The sequence below is a fragment of the Panthera uncia genome, chromosome C2 (genome assembly GCF_023721935.1).
Source record: "Panthera uncia isolate 11264 chromosome C2, Puncia_PCG_1.0, whole genome shotgun sequence".
NCBI lineage: Eukaryota > Metazoa > Chordata > Mammalia > Carnivora > Felidae > Panthera > Panthera uncia.
The window spans coordinates 119613505-119628023 of record NC_064810.1 but is presented as its reverse complement, the minus strand read 5'-3'; the positions used below and the strand labels follow the sequence as shown (position 1 = coordinate 119628023).

The 14519-nt window shown below is 49.3% G+C and overlaps 1 protein-coding gene across 2 annotated transcripts in view; it reads left to right on the top strand.

Moving 5' to 3' along the window:
* The first annotated feature begins 5006 nt into the window (after positions 1-5006).
* PXYLP1 (2-phosphoxylose phosphatase 1) overlaps positions 5007-14519 on the top strand; it is a 70633-nt gene continuing 61120 nt past the window's right edge. The window contains exon 1 of one of the 2 annotated variants that reach the window (XM_049629759.1): positions 5007-5167. The gene's annotated coding sequence lies outside the window, so the exon portion shown is untranslated. Of the gene's footprint in view, positions 5168-5476; positions 5726-14519 lie in introns of those variants that run through there. The other variant, XM_049629760.1, reaches the window with a different exon arrangement.

Below are 14519 nucleotides of genomic sequence, written 5' to 3'. Positions count from 1 at the left end.
GAGAGATGTCTCCCAATCTCTGGTTTCCAGACTAGGGAAGGTGGGTTATGTGCAGTTCCCTAAGATGGGAAACACCACGTTAAACATCAAAGTGTTCAGTTTTAACATGATGGAGTTTGTGAGCAAGCAGTTGGATGTTCTTGTCTGCTGCACAACAGAGGTCTGGGCTGGAGGCAAAGAATCTCAGGTTCATGCTCTGTCTCTCTCTGTCCCAAAAATAAATAAAAAACGTTGAAAAAAAAATAGAGAGATAGGAAAGAAAACATCTTAGTTCAGTGAAAAGGGCCCTGAAATGTTGAGGAAGCCCAGGTTCTAGTCCTGGATCTCCCCTTATCTCACTACGATTGATTTTGGACAAGCTGACTGTCCTCTGTCCCGTTTCCTCTGGGCACAGAATTCTGCATTGGCAATGACTTTCTTTTGGCATTTTAAAGTTTTCTAGCTTCTATCTTTTCTGTTTTGGGTCCTAACTGGAAGTCTGGAGTGTTAAGTGGGTCCCACCTCTCTCATGAACATGAACCCCAGTTCTGGTCTCCCAAGAGGCCCTGAAATTGCAGAAAGGTCCACCAGGTTCCCACTTTCTCTTGCCCCCTTTCTGATTGGCTTCTAACTGAGAGGGAGGGACTGTAGGTCCATTCATCCATCCATCCAATATTCATAAAGTATGTGCCAGGTACTGTGGCAGATGAAATAGATTTGCCAGAATCTTTTGTTGTCCCTTTAGGATTTCTAAATGGGATTCGTGTGAGTTCATCCAGTGCTTGTCTGTCTCTTTTTTCTTAGAAACCTCTTTAGGTTGAGCTCAGAATTTAGAGGACGAAAATGAATATTTAGATCTGTGATTCAGCAAATTACTTCGGTTCTTTGTGATCTTTTTTGGCTCTAGGTCAGGTTCAGAGCCATCTCTTAGTTTTATTTAACGTGGTCATTTGTGTTCTGTTCTTCCAGATTTGCCTCTCTGATTAAATTTTAACCAGATAGACGGTAAAATGAATTTGCCCTCCCTAGTTGCTCTCAGGAGGGGAAGGGGCTTATACAATAAAACTGTGGTGGGGAGAAGGGATGGCAGCTGGTGGTAAGTAAAATGAATCATGCATACATAAATAATAGAGAACAGACCACCCTGAAGCTGAGAGGCTCCCACTGCATTTTTTCAAAATATGCATGTGTTATAGGGAGAGTACATTTTTGCAAGAACCCCTGAAATAACCTTCAGCCTTCTGTAAGATATTTATCTCCTGAGGCCCCAGGGTTGCCAGCAGTGAGGTGGAAACTTGCATGGGGCAATCTTCTCTCTTTATTTTTTTTTTCAACGTTTTTTATTTATTTTTGGACAGAGAGAGACAGAGCATGAACAGGGGAGGGGCAGATAGAGAGGGAGACACAGAATCGGAAACAGGCTCCAGGCTCCGAGCCATCAGCCCAGAGCCTGACGCGGGGCTCGAACTCACGGACCGCGAGATCGTGACCTGGCTGAAGTCGGACGCTTAACCGACTGCGCCACCCAGGCGCCCCCAATCTTCTCTCTTTATAGCTTAGTTTGATATTCTGGACTGTAATAATAAAATATATTATGCATCATTTTTATCTTAATGCTTATTTTTGTGTACTGCGTATTTTTTCCAAGTTTCTACAGTGAATGGGCACTCCTTTAATAATCAGAAAACCAAAACCCATGATAAGTGGAATTTATAAATAGTATTTATAACCTAGATATTACGGTGGGCACAAGTGAAATATTTTGTGTGGATGTATAATTCTGTTGTCAGGCAGGATTGCAGGCAGCAGACCTTTGGAACTTGGAACCTGGTGCAAACAAACCACACTACCTCCTCCTCTAGAGGACTCCCTGGTATTATGTTTCATCGGTTTCTGCTCTCCACAACTTGTCTGCCTCCTGTCATAGGGTTCCACTGGGTGAGGCAGTGGCCCATTGTTTCTCTAAGTCTGCAGTGCAAGACAAAGAAGGCTGGACAAATATTTGTTCAATTTTTGCTTAATGAATTGAAACTGAATTGAAGATGGGCACCTGCTCCCAGCTGCTCCTGGTCTAGGCAGGGATTGATTGTGTGAAATGGCAGCAAATGGCAGCTGCCTAGCAGAATATTCATAACTTGGGTGAGCCTGGGACTGTTTTTATAGGTTGCATGGGTTCAGCTTTCACTGAATTTTGATAGTTTCCCTGGAGGCCAAAATGTGTGTGGAAAGGACAAAGGAACAGGCTGAGAAAAGAAGCTGAGACCAAGGTTGTGAGCTGATGGCACTGCATGTTTTCATTTCTACTCTGTTTTACGGTCATCGATGGGTATCACTTGTTCCTCTACCAGATGAATAATGATGGTGACAGTTCCTATTGTGTAGGAACCAATGTGCCACGCACTGTGCTATGGGCTTGTAGTACTCAGGACTCTCTTGCTTGCCAGTGACAGAAAAAAACCCAATTCTAATTTGTTTGGGGGAAGTAGGGGATTTATTGAACAATGTACTTGACAAATCCAGGTCCTGGTTTCAGGCATGACAGAAAGCCACCTGTCATTCAATTCTGCCTCCCTCTTTGTCAGCTAAGTTTCTGGCACAGCCTCCCTAGGTGCTGGCTAGATGACCACTGACAGCTTCAGGCTGATGACATCTTATCTCCTCAATAACCACAGAAGAAAGAGGTTTAATGGGGATAGTAGTCTTGGGATGCTTCCCCATATATATATATATATATATATTTTTTTTTTTTTCCCCATAGGAGCCTTTTCTTTTTCTTTCCTTATAGACCCTTCTTCCTTGTGGCTCAGCCATGAGGTGTTATTGTCCTAGAAGCAGGGCAGCGTGGATACCACTCTGAACCTAAAGTCCATAGGGACGAGGAGGGGGATACCTCCTCCAGAATGGAAGGTAGCATAGAAGCCCTCAGGGAAATGGCAATGTGAGCAAAGAGACTGGAGAGGATGGGTCTAGGGAAGAGTATGGTGCCCAGTTCCCTGAGGGGCCCAAAGCCACCTCTGTGCCATGTCTTGGCTTAGGAAGGGGTAGAGTACAACAGAAATCCCAGCAGGTTGAGAAGAAAGCTGAAAGCGAAGAGAGCCAGTGCCCACTTCCTGTTTGGAACTCTGCCCCAGAATGCCCTGTGCCAACACAGGAGGGCTGTAACAAAGTGAAGTGGTTGTGTGACATATTTAATGGGAAATGGCTCCAGAAGATGCCCGAGTCACCCTTAGTCCTCCTGTGACAGAGAAAGGATCCAGAAGCACCCAGATGTTCCCTGTGGGGGGTGAGAAGGTAGCTGAAAGAGAGAGGAAACCAACTTCCCACAGTGGCTGGGAGAACAGGATGGACAGGTGACCGACTCCTGGCAATCGGAGTCAGGCCCAGGGCTTGTTGGTATGGCTGGCAAAGAGAAGCTATTTCTCTGCCGGACTTGGCGGCTGTGAGGTTGTGAGCCTCGGGCTGCTGGGGTCTCCTTGTGGAAAGAAGCAAAGCTGACTAATGGAGAGTCTCTGGAGTCTTTAGTCTCTGGAAATAAGTCCAGACACGAGGCAGAAGTGCCCTGGGCTTTTCATTCGCATAAGTCAACCAAAGTCTTTCTTTGTTTAAGCAAGTGAGAATTGCATTATCTGTCACTGACAGCAGAAAGGGCTCTAACCCAAGTAAGGTATAGAGAGGCAGCGCCAGCAAAGAGGTGGAGCCTGGAATCAGTGGGAGGACAGTCAGAAGGAGGAGCCTGTAGACCAAAGGAGAAGTGTTAGGTGAATGCGTGGGCTGAGAGCCAGAGGAGAGTGAGAAGGCACAGTGAAAAGATTTTGTGGTGAGCAGTACACGCTCCCGGGTTCATGACTGGGAGGGGTTGTGTCAGTCAGGGCAGGAAGGAGCTCAGGACAGCAGGGCATCAGGGGACTAGGGTGAGAAGAATGCCTTCAGGGGAGGAAGGCATCCTAAGTGGCTAGGGGAATGGAAAGGTGAGACCACACAGGTAGATGGGGTTGAGAGCTTGGAACAGAAGACTTTGGTGCAGGAAGTGCTGATGTGAGATAGGAAGTTCTAAGCAGAAAACCAGAGAGCAGGCAGAAACATGGGTAAGATATCTGGGTGTACTGTGGATTTAGGAGCCCTCAATACACGAGTGAAAGAAGAGGCGAAGTGATGAGCTCCTCCAGAAAGTGCATCTCAAAAGTAAATAGTTAAACAGCAGTGTCTATTTTGCTCAAGGCCAGTTATGCTAGGGCACACAGGGGTCATTGACACCAAAAGCCTGACAGTCACAGTTGGTGAGATCATCACCCACAGAGAAATCGTGTAGAAATTCCCTCCAGCTGGAAGCCAACATTGGAAGAAATGACCCCACGAATGCATTATCACATCAAGTTCAACCGCATGCCTTGAGGCTAACAGCGCGTTACAGATCAGTTTCAAGTAGCTCGCTCCTAGGAAGCCACGGGGTCGGGAGAAGGTGAGAGAGAGGCCTTGCGGGACGCCTGCAGGCCATCCTGAGACCCAGCAGCCGCAGGTCTAGAGTTGACCTACAGGGCCGGATGTGGTCGGTGCCGGAAGAGAAACGTGAGGAAGGCTGAACGAGGCGGGGGCATGGTGGCGAGAACCGTGGGTTTGGGTCCACGCGTCAGCAGTGACCCGGCGGTGGAGGATCCCAAACACGCGTGCCCAACCCAGCACCGGGATCGGGGCGGTGCCTAGCCAGGCACAAGGCCCAAAAGCACCCACACTAGGACCCGGGGCGAGTCTGTGTACCCCGGGCTAGGCGTGCGTCCGCGTAGTCTGATCCCAAGTCCGGCTTTGTGAGGCGCACGGCGACTCTGTGTGCATGTGGCTGCGGTCCCAGTACACTCACGGTGCCCGTGACCGTGGCTTAGGCACGCCGGAAGCTTGGTGGACTGGCCTGTCTCTGGGGGCTCTTTGGCCCTCCAGGGTCAGCATCCCCTCCGCAACCCCTTCCGCGCGCTTCTCCCCGCCGGGGCCGCCCCGCATCGGCGTCTCCGGGGCGGAGCTCGAGGGCGCCCGGCGCGGGGCGGGGCCAGCAGGGGGCGCTGCGGCATGCTGTGCTGCCCCGAGGTCGGTGCACGCAGCCCTCGCCTCCCCCCGCAAAGGGCTGAGCAGGCGGCGAGTGCCGAACCGGGCGCGCAGCGGCGGAGCCGGAGCCGGAGCCGGGCCGGGACCATGGACGGTGAGTGGCAATGGTCCGGGGCCCGGCTGGTTGTCTTTTGGGCTGAGCGGCGCGGAGGCTCGGAGCGGACAGGCGTCCCAGGGTTGAGAGCCCGAGGGGATCCTCGGGACGCGCCCAGGCCGGGACGACGGGACTGAGTCTCCGGTGGGAGAGTGGGGCTGGGGCGGGCTTCAGAGCACCGGGTCTGAACCCCCCGACTGAGCTTCCTCCTCCATTCCCGCTCCTTCCCCAAACCCCAGCCCCCGACTCGCTGTTTCTCCCCCAGGCCACCCCGGCCTCCGCCCCGCCGCCCCCTGTCTCCAAGCTTCAGCACCCTCTAACTCTGCCAAGGATTCCGGCGCCCTCTCCCGAGCCCTCGCCCCCACCTCCCTCAAACCCGCTGCCTCGGGCTTCCTCCACCTCCAGCCCGGCGCCCCTCCGGCCCCGCCTTCCTCCACCGCGTCCCCGCCCCTCCAACCAGCTCCCGCCCGGCGCCCGCGCTCCTGCGCCTAATTCCAGCCCCAGCTGGACCTCCCAGGATCCCGGTTCCCGCGGCGCTTCGAACCTGCTGGTCTCCAGGTGAGAAGGCGGCGGCAACTTCTCCGCGGCCTTTCTCGGGGGGTGAGGCTGGCACCCCCGCAGCCGCCTGCGCCCGGCGCCTGCGGGAGTCCCGGGGCCCCGCCGAGGAACCGCTCCGCGCGCGGGCTGGCGTGCCTGGGTGCTGAGGTTGGGGCTGCGTGCTCCAGATCCCACGGCCTTGCTTTTGCTCGTCTGGAGCGATCTAATAACGAAGCCGGCTTTGTCACACACCAGAAATGGAATTGGCTTAGAGCAGGTTGCTTTCTTTGTGGCAGCAGCGGTCTTTCAAGTTGTACCTGTGGATGGTTCAAGGATTAGCGGTGCAGGAGGACGTGGAGCCATATTTTCCCGCTTCTCTGGGCGTTCGGAGGCTGTAAAGGGGTCCCCCCGGGGAGCGAGGCTCTCACCGCCTGAGTGGCCAGTGCCTTCGTGGGAAGGCAAGGATGCTTTGTAGGCTTTCAAAAAGTAAAATCAGGAGAGATGTGAAATTAGATCGATGCAAATGGGGAAGCGTGGGGTGGATGGCCAAGGGGGCCTCAAGAGGGCTTCATAACTTGGGGACATTTGTTGCCTATGATGCGGAGGGCCCCCGGTGAACCCGAGTATAGAGCAGACCATGCCCAGCCTAGGCTTACAAACGTGACGTGACTGCAGACGGAGCTTGGCAACAGTTCCTTCTCCTTGGAGGTGTTGGTGCTCAGCCTGGACATCTGTGGGAAGAGAGTTCAAAGCAGATGGTTTGAAAAGCCTCGTGTTCCCTAGAGAGGGGTGGAGATGCACTGGTTACAGCCTGAAAAGCCAGTGCCTGAATCTCCCCACATCCCTTCTCCTGGCTTTCCTTAAGTCTTGTTTTAAATTAATTGCGCATTTCAGAGAAAGGACACATAGGGGATACTTCTCTTTCAGGAATTAACTCCTGGCCAGTCCACCCTCACTAATGGTTGGGAGGCTGCTGTGGGGCACCAGGGACAGGATGGGTCACTGGGTCTCTGAAGCCTAAGGCTCTGAGCATTTGTGAAACTTGCAGTATCCATAAGTTGTTGTTGTTGTTGTTGTTGTTGTTGTTGTTGTTTTTCTATTGATTGGCCTGAATAGTAATTAGCTCAATATTCTTTCAGCATTGAAGAGTGAATTAATGAGTAATTAGCCCAAGGTCACACTGGGGCTCAGTAGGCTCCCTCTAAGTGCCCACAAATTGCTGAGGGCACCTTCTTAGTCCTCATCATGCTGTTCAGTGGTGAGTTGTTGACTGTCAGATGCCCCACTAGCCAGGAATGCCTTCAGCGGGGACCATCTCTGTCAGCACGCAGCCTGGCACCCTCTAAGTGATAGGTACTCAGTGTTTTCTGTAGTAAACAAAATGGATCCCCCTCTTGAATCTAGTCTGAGTCCATGACTCTTGTTTTTCCATTGTGCTGCACTGTTTTCAAAATATTGTCCTTAAATTCATTAATTTTTTAAAAAATGCATCCTGTCACTGGAGACAGACTCCTTTTTGTGTTTATTTGGGAGCAGAGCACTCGGTTTATGGGTCAGGCTCTGATAGCTGGGTCTCTAACCTCAGTGGGGACTCCAGAATTTCCGTGAAGGAAATCAGCTGTCCTCAGCCTAGAATTGGGGTGAGGGGGTGATGGGCACTCTGGGGAGCTAAGGCTGTTTGCTGAGGGGTGAGGCCCTCGCAGCTTAACCTGTAGGGCCCTGAGTTGTGACTGAAGCTCCCCCCGCCGCATCTCTCATCCATGTCTATAATGGGAAGGAGCACTCAGGGAGACCAAGCAGTGCTTGAAGAGCCCTGCCGGCCGCTTCAGATTGCACCATCTTTAGTCCAGTGGGTACTGTTCACCCCAACTTTCCCATGGAGAGCTGGGAGCAGTTTCTGGCAATGTGGTTTGTGGCTCTGTTGGGGCTGGTGGTTTAGGATGGGGTTTCTGTTTGTTGGAGGTGGCTGTTACCCACCAACAGGTCAGCAAAGTCCAGCTCTTCTTCCTCTGTCAAAGGCCGGCCCTGAAGAATACGACCAGAGGCGGAGGGGGTGGGAATGCCCCGTGCCACCTTTTTTCAGGAATCCCGCAAGGCTGCCATTCAGAATGTTACTTGGATGTGGGAACCGGCACTGCCCACAGGTGAAGGGTTGTCATGGGCTTATCTTTCTTCCCCAGACTGTCTCAGTCTCCAAGCCTGGCTCCTACCCAGAATTCCTGCCGCTGAAGATGAAAAATCTGTTTTGTAGAGGAGGTTTAATTAATGCCTGTGGTTTGTGAGTGAGACAAGGAGGGAGGGAGAGAGAGGGCAGTGGTGCCTAGTCTCAAGGTGGGTAAGGAGAAGGATGGGAGAATATCCAGGGTCCTGGAAAAATAGCAGGAGTAGACTTCAGCCCCAGGGCATTGCCTTGGGACAGGGCTTTTGGTTGGTGGATAAGGATGTATGCCCACATTCTGGGATAGGGGTTACCAGTAGGAGAAGAGTCACTGAGATAGGAAAAATAGCTCGCAGTAGCCTGAAATACGATTTGTTGGGCTCACTGTTCACCTTTCCAGAAAACCTTGAAGGACAGCTGAGAGCTGGACTTAGCACAGTGAGAGTGCAGAGCTATTTTAAGTTTTTGAATGAGGGTTGTGCTGGGCCCCTTTGGAAATGGCTTGAGTGACATTAAGCTGGGGTTGGCCCTGGGGAGTCACCTCACACCTGCGATACTGAGGGAGAGAGCCCAAGAGAGTGGCAAAGGAGAAGCAGCTGGCAGAGTCCGTGTGCTGCACTTAGGGGTGAAGAAGAGGCAACAGCTGCTTTCTGGTAGGATAGTGGGCCTTTTGACAGAAGCAGCCTTCCAGGGACCTTTGTTTTAAATGTTTTTATTTTATTTTTGAGAGAGCATGTGCGTCTGCAGGGAAGGACAGGGGGTGGGGGGGCTGGCTGGGAACAGAGGATCCCAAGCAAGGTCTGCACTGACAGCTTTGGCACTGACTGCATTGAGCCCAGTGTGGGGCTCAAACTCATGAACCTCAAGATCGTGACCTGAGCCAAAGATGGCCCCTCAACTGACTGAGCCACCCAGGCCCCCCCCCCCCCCCGCCCCAGGCACCCTTCTTGAACCTGTTGGGCAGCCTGGCAGATGGAACAGGGCCTGCTGAAGCCCCCCTCCCCCACCAACCTGCAGATCCTGGAAGGCAGCCACGCACGAGGAGGCACCTGTGAACCGGGAATGAATTGTGGAGTCTGCTCTGAGTTCCAAAGGCAGGAGGGTCAGGATTATTTAACTGGACCACAGACTCCAGCCTGCTAGCCTCCATCCCCAGAAGGCTGCTGTGAAGGTTCTTGGGCCTTGGTTAGGGAAACCCCGGGCTTTTGGAAGGTTACAGTTCAATCAGTAATGAAGAGAGGAGCAGTCCCAGGAGCATGGATGTAAATAAGTGATTGAAAAGGCATTGAAAAACTTGGAGGGGCCTTGAGGAGTAGTTCCTGCAGCCAGGGGTAGCCTTCAGTGTGTGCTCTGGGCTGGGTCATCCATGCACCTGCCCTCCCTTCCTTTGTCCCTCCCTCCTCCTCTCCTTGCCCAGTCTCATCCTTCTGTACTGCAAACCTCGGGGAGCTGCCTCTGTGCTGGCACCCTGGGGTAGAAGAGAATTGGGGTGACTCAAACATCTAGTAGTAGCAACTAAGAACTTTAAAATTCTGTTTATGTTTGCCCACTTGCCTCCCCAACTTATACATTGATGTTTCTGTATTATGGGGCATCCTTTTGTCATGTGCTTACCACTCTGGGCCTCTGTGTGTAACCGACTTCCTCAGAGAGACCTGTAATCAATAGCATGGAAACCAGAGCTTTAAAAAACAAACAAAGATGAAAATTATTGCACCTGGTTTTGACAACCCCTTCCCCTCCTCTCTGCTTGTTTGTGGTTAAAGTCATAATTTACACCAAATTTACAAATAGTTTGAATACTATTTGTCCTACCACTCAATTAGTAGGAGACCTGTGTCTTTTCCACTAACAAAACCATAGCTTACTTTCCTAGAACTACCTCATTCTTGGATCCCGTACCGAACTTTAGGCCTTCAGAGATACAGCCATATCATTTTGAGCTTTTAAACTATAAAATAAGCTATAAAATAAAATGAAGCTCTTGCTTGCTAATTTTGTCATCTAATATGGGAGAATCTGAAGTTAGAATAAAACATGTTACTGCCTTGTTAACTCTTTATGCTTCTAAAATGAAAGAAGCAGTTGGATTAAGGTGGAAGAACGTTATTATGGTAGAAATGTCTGGAAACTCAAAAATAATAAAGGAGGGACACAGTCTTACAGAAATAAACTGTTAAATTTTAAACATTGTTACTAAAATGTGCAGAGGTATAAATAGGAATTTGTATAGAAGTATAAGCAAGTATAGAATTTTAATGAGTATAGATAAGTATAGAAACTTTAGTCAGTCATTTTGTTGAAATATTTAATTAAGTATTTAATATTATGATCATACATTATTATGCTTATGCAGTACCTTACCATATAAAATTTTTTTTTCATGTTTATTCATATTTGAAAGGGAGACAGAACACAAGCGGGGGTGGAGCACAGAATCTGAAGCAGGCTCCAGCCTCTGAGCTATCAGCACAGACAGAGCCCGACGCGGGGCTCAAACTCCCGAACCTTGAGATCATGACCTGAGCTGAAGTCAGATGCTCAACTGACTGAGCCACCCAGGTGCCCCAGTACCTTACCATATAAATAGGCAACTGAGCCTGTGATCTTAAGTCCTTCCAGCAAGTCTGGGATCTTAGAGATGAGGAAATGGGACCACAGGGTGTTTCAAAAGGCTTCTCCTAGAATGTAGAACTCTTGAGAAGAGAAATATTATGTAAACTTAGGTATTCCTGCTACAGTTGCTTGATAACCAAATGTGACTACATAGTTATTTGAAAATTACAGGTAGTCTCCTGCTTAGGGGTAAAAGTGGGTATTGGTTTTCTTTAAAATGTTCTGCAGGTCAAACAGACACAACCAGCATGTGATCAGCACCACCAGAAACCTCCTGAAAGGATTTCTCAGGGTTTGTGGATGTAAGAGGTTCTCTGCTGATGACTTCCCAGTACTAGAGTACCTGAAGACCTGTGTATTCAGCATAGTACAGTAGTGAAGAGTATAGACTCTGAAGCCATTCTGGCTTGGAATCCTGGATCTGTCATTACTAGTCTTGTACACTTGGACAAGTTACTTAACTACTCTGTGTCTCAGTTTCTTCATTTGTAAAATTGAGATGATGATAAAAATTGAGATGCTATTATTGTGAGGCTAAAATGAGTTCGTACATGACGAGGACTTGGAACGGTGCCTAGCACATGATATGCTTTAAAAATGTTAGCTGTTGGGGCACTTGGGTGGCTCAGTCGGTTAAACGTTAAACTTAGGCTCAGGTCATGATCTTCTGGTTTGTGAGTTTGGGTCTTGCATTAGGCTCTGTGGTGTCAGGGCAAAGCCCGCTTGAGATCATCTGTCTTCTCCCCCCCACCCCCTCCGAAAAAAGAGAAATAAACATTTAAAAATAAATAAATTTTTTAAAGTAAAAAAATGGTAGCTGTTATTACCATTCATTCATTCCTTAAAAATATGTTTTTGGTGCCAACCAACCTCACCAAGTTGATGGATATAGGAGAATGGACAAGACACACATAGCCTGTCCCAGTGGAACAGAGAACTTGATGCTTAAGTTCACAGTGAAGGACCTGAATGGTAGTGCAGACATTTCCCAGACGCTCACCTACCTCTTCGCCACCTATTATGATCATGAGGGCCTAGGGCAGGCCTATGAAGGGTTGACCATGGCAGGGGGTGGAGCTTATTATCTTGATCAGGTACACTCAGGTGTGATGTTGCCTTGCCCGCTGTTTAAGATATGCCCTCGATTCACAAGCACATGCTGGTTGTTAATGTTTTAACTATCACTCTTGGCCTCAGGTTGTTAGTGGGAAGTGTGATAAGAGACTGTAAACTCAGTATTTACTCACCTGCTTTGCCGGCACTGCTCTTGGTCCTGGTGGACAGCATACTGCCCTAACCACTGGTTCAGACTGGTGTTTCAGCAGCCCTAAAAGCCCCCCCAGTACTGTGAGAGACCCAATTCTGAGTGAGCAATAGCACGGCTGCTTAAGGGTGGCCGGGGGATTTGCACTGGGGCAGAAGGCCAGACCATCATGCTTCCTGTATCTGCCATAGTCAGAACCTTCTGGACATGAAGATCTCTGGGGGACTGTATTGATAGGCTTGGATTTAATAACTGGTTCTGGAGAATGGAAGTCCTCACTTGCTCTGTGTGTCCTACAAAGAAACTCCCACGTGGAAGCCTGCCCAGCTAGCTAGCGCCTGCCATCACGGCCTGGCGCAGGCCTCTAGCCATGGACTGCGGACCGGAGAGCCCGTGATCGCTGCCTCAGGAACTTGAGCGCCTCTGCCTTGTGTGAATGTGATTGCTACAGCCTTGGCTTCACACTGGAGCACTTCGTGTTAATGTGTCGCCTGTCAGACTGAAAACCTAATAGCTCTCTTAGTGAGGAGCCTGCTTTTATTTGTTTTTGAACTACTGGAATTTGAAGTCAGGGAGATTTTGTCTTTTTTTTTTTTTTTTTTTAAATACTTGCCCCATGCTTGGAAAATAAAGAAATGACAAAAAATGTCTTTCACTTTTAAAAGCCATTTATTTGTATGCAGACAGAACTGAGTTAAGCAGAGGGGAACCTTTCTTTAGTTTCCACGTGGTTCCCTGGGTGCTCTAACTTTTCTGGTCTTGGTTGCCTCACGATTTCCCAGATGGGGTCATCTTTTGTCACCAGTTTGTCTGTCTCCATCACAGTTCCTAATGGAGACCTGAAAATCAAAGCTTGGATATTTATGGTTGAAGGTCATCCCACTGACAGTTGATTTTTTTTCTTGTTGTTGGCTCCGTCTTCAAGGTGAAAAATAACTCTTGTCTTTGAGAAAGGCGTATTTCAGGAGATGCTAATGTCAGGCAGGAAGATGCAGGTATGTCTGCCTCGTTCTTGGTTCATCTAATTTCCATGTTAGTAGCATATGATTTTTTATTGGTGCATCTTGCTCTAATGACTGCTGATTATCTTGGAACAGCTGCATTAATTGATGGTGTTTAACAACTCAACGTACAGTAAGTAATTGCAGTTGGCTTGGCTGAGCAGAACAGGTTCTTTTTTACTGGCTTTTTAGCTCAAGGAGTGTTTTCTCTGTGTGCTGAATGCCAGAAAAGGAGTTGGGGATGCATTGCCCCAGTGCCTGCCCACGACTCAATGCTCACACTCCCCTGGGACACTGCGTGCCGTCCTAGCATCTTTTCCCACTGCATGCACATTGTCTTTGCACGGGCCTGTCTCCTCAGCTTGACGGGGAGCTCCTGGAGGCCGGGGCTCACATCCAGTACATCTCTCTGACTCTTCAGCCCTGAGCACAAGGACTCTCATGGAATATGCCTTAGGAAAGGTTGGGTGAATGAATGATTGGCTGGTTGCAAATCCGTCAGGTTTGCTTTTAGCTGCAAGTAACAGAAAGTCCTACTTTAGTGGTTTAAGCATATAATGGTTTCTTTCTTTCATGTAACAAGATGTCCAAATGTAGGTGGTTGCTAGCATTAGTTTCAACAGCTGATGTCTGTCTGGACTGACATTTCTGTTATTTTCTTGGCCTGTCCTTCATGATGGTGAGATGACTACGGCAGGAAGGAGGCGCCAGCCACACTGGTACCTTTGATCAGGAAAGCAGATGTTTTCCCCAAGACACTGAGCAGACTTCCCCTGACATTTCACGTGTCACATGACCAGTCCCAGTTTAAAGGGCCATGTGACTATTTAGCAGGGCACACTGTTGCCAAGAATCGTTGGGTGGGCTCACTGCTAAACAAATAACCCAAATATGCTTGAAGACTCAAATATGGTAGGCATTTACTTTTTGCTGACAGAAAATCCAAAATGGCTGTTCCTAATTAGTGGGGAGTTCTCTTCCAACAGGTGATTAAGGGACCCAGGCTCTTAATTCTGCCATGCTTGTTTACATCAATCAGAAGAGGAGGGAGCCTGGAGGATGGTGTGTGGGAGAATTTTATGGGCCAAGCTTGGAGGTGGTGAATTAATTCCAGTGATATTCCATTGGCAGGGGCTCAGACACATGGCCACACCTCCTGGAAGAGAGGCTGGGGAATGTGGTCCAGTGCCTAGGAAGAAGAGGAGTTGGGTTTTATGATTAGCTGGCAGTCTCTGCCACACTGTCCCTCCCACCCCCGCCCAAATCAGAATTCTCTTAGCAAGGAAGAAGGCATGAATGTTGAGGGACAACTAGGGGTGTCTGTCCTAGAAGGAAATAGTGTGCTAAGAAGGCTACCTCCCAAAATAGTCTTCATTTCCAGATCATCTGTCTTAAATCCCTGCTTCTGTTCCTACCTTTCGGAACTGGACCAGAATAATAGAAGGTCCTCATTATCCCTGTTTCTTGACCCCAGGCCTGTTCTTAACAGCTTTAAGGGAATGAGTCATAATTGATCCCCCTCGGGAAATGGGATTCAGCACCCCTAGGCCAGAGGAGTTCTGAGCCTTTGAGACCTTCTTGCCAGTGAGCCTTTCAAGTGCCTCCACTCACCTAGCCTTCCAAAGTTTCTCTTCCTCTTCAGCCCCCAGCCTAGCCCACCCACATCCGGAAGGGAGCAAGGGATGCAGCACAGAGTGACCCCTGCTTCCCACTCAAATGATTTGAGAAATCTTTTCCCAGCCACTTCCTGCTAGTTTTTCTCTGTAAACATTAATA